The sequence below is a fragment of the Triticum dicoccoides genome, chromosome 2B (assembly GCF_002162155.2).
Source record: "Triticum dicoccoides isolate Atlit2015 ecotype Zavitan chromosome 2B, WEW_v2.0, whole genome shotgun sequence".
Lineage (NCBI taxonomy): Eukaryota > Viridiplantae > Streptophyta > Magnoliopsida > Poales > Poaceae > Triticum > Triticum dicoccoides.
In genome coordinates this window covers 54,729,897-54,731,529 of record NC_041383.1, presented here as the reverse complement: position 1 = coordinate 54,731,529, position 1,633 = coordinate 54,729,897, and the positions used below count along the sequence as shown (strand labels likewise).

Sequence of the window (1,633 nt, the reverse complement as noted above, 5' to 3'; positions counted from 1 at the left end):
GAGAAACATTGTAAATTAATGTGTATTGCCCGCTTGCCATTAGCATTTTACTCACTGATCTTAGATTTCTGATATCACTCAAGTCTGCTATTGAACATACATTTTATTCTGATCGATCGAATGAAACATCATTTTGCAAGCATACAGACAAAGCAATGAGAAATCATGTATATTGACTGACACCACTCGACTATTTGATATCTTATTTCGCAATTAGAGCATCTCCAACAGACGCCCAAAAACTGCTCCGCGCACTAAAATTCAGATTTTTTTTGGGCACAAGACAGCTCCAGCAGAAGCTGTAAAATAGTGCACACGCAAAAAAGGGTTGTGCACACGCTAAAAAGCACTATCGCATGCTGCAAATTTGAAGCGCCGGTTTGCGCGCGCTTCACAATTTGCACTGTGTATTTTTTTGGGTGCGCGTTTTTGGGCATCTGGTAAATCAACGTTGGGTCCGGCGCACTGAAAGTGCTACAGTGGCGCGCTAAAACTATTTTAGCGTGCCAAGCTTTTGTGCGACTATTGGAGATGCTCTTAGGGTCTCGCCGAAAGGAGAATAGCACCCTACAGAATGAATCTCAATATGTCCTCATGCCAACACAGGAAATAATGAATCGCATTATGTAAGTTGATCGTGTCTAGAATTGTGTTTCCTTCCTTGCAGTCGTCTCGTGACACTGTTTTTCTTCTTTTCTGAATTGACGGTTTTGAATTACCCTATGGAGAGAAACCTAGTGTTCCATTTATTCATAGGATAACTAGGCAAGATTCATCTCAAAATCATCATTCCAGAATATGTTTACATTGCTTCACTCTATTTTATCACACATATGATACCTACAATGTAACCTGAGCACTTGATTCATTCTTCCACAAACAGGTTACAATGGAGAGGAATGTGCTGCAGGAAGAGAACGGTGTGCTCGGCAACCAAGTCCTGGAGCTACAAAATGAGCTGGCCATGCGGCTTGCGGACAACCCAGGTTGGGGCCACGGTATCTCTGGGTCGCCTCATCCTGTTTCTCACTAGCTCAGTTTTCCTGTCGGATCCGCCGACCATCACAAGCGCAGTATTCCCCTTTCAGCAGCGAACAGTCATGGAGTACTCTTATGCACCACCACCACGGGAACTTAAGCTCTTCCCAGATGCAACGTTTGATGTCAAAGGCCTTAAACCATCAAAAAGACCAGGAGGCCCAACCATATTGTGCGACTCTAGGCAAGGTACACCCAACACAGTCAGCCTCGTGGCTCGTAAGCCTGGGCCTCCCAAGCACGGAAGATGAACAATGTAGCAGTAGCACAACCTGCAGTAGTAAGGAAAGTAGTAGCTCTGCCTCTGATAGAGATTGAGTAGATCAGTTCCAACCAATCAGGAAGTTTCTCTCTGAGCATAGTGAATGTACACAGTTGAGCTAATGCATGTAAATACCGGACTCCATCTTGGACCTGGGAATGTTTTCCTTATTATTTTTTAAACTTAGGATCTGGATTGAAGCTTTTCCATCTGCTTCCGGATTGCACCACTCTTGAGAATTGGTAACCAGCCTCATAATTGTAGTACATAGTAATCCTCACCAAGTATTGAGAAGGCTATTTTCCTTAATTTTCTTCCAGACACCAACATGTT

At 43.6% G+C, this 1,633-nt stretch overlaps 1 pseudogene; it reads left to right on the top strand.

Moving 5' to 3' along the window:
• Nucleotides 1–531: 531 nt before the first annotated feature.
• Nucleotides 532–1,356, top strand: LOC119360426 (annotated as a pseudogene).
• Nucleotides 1,357–1,633: the final 277 nt, after the last annotated feature.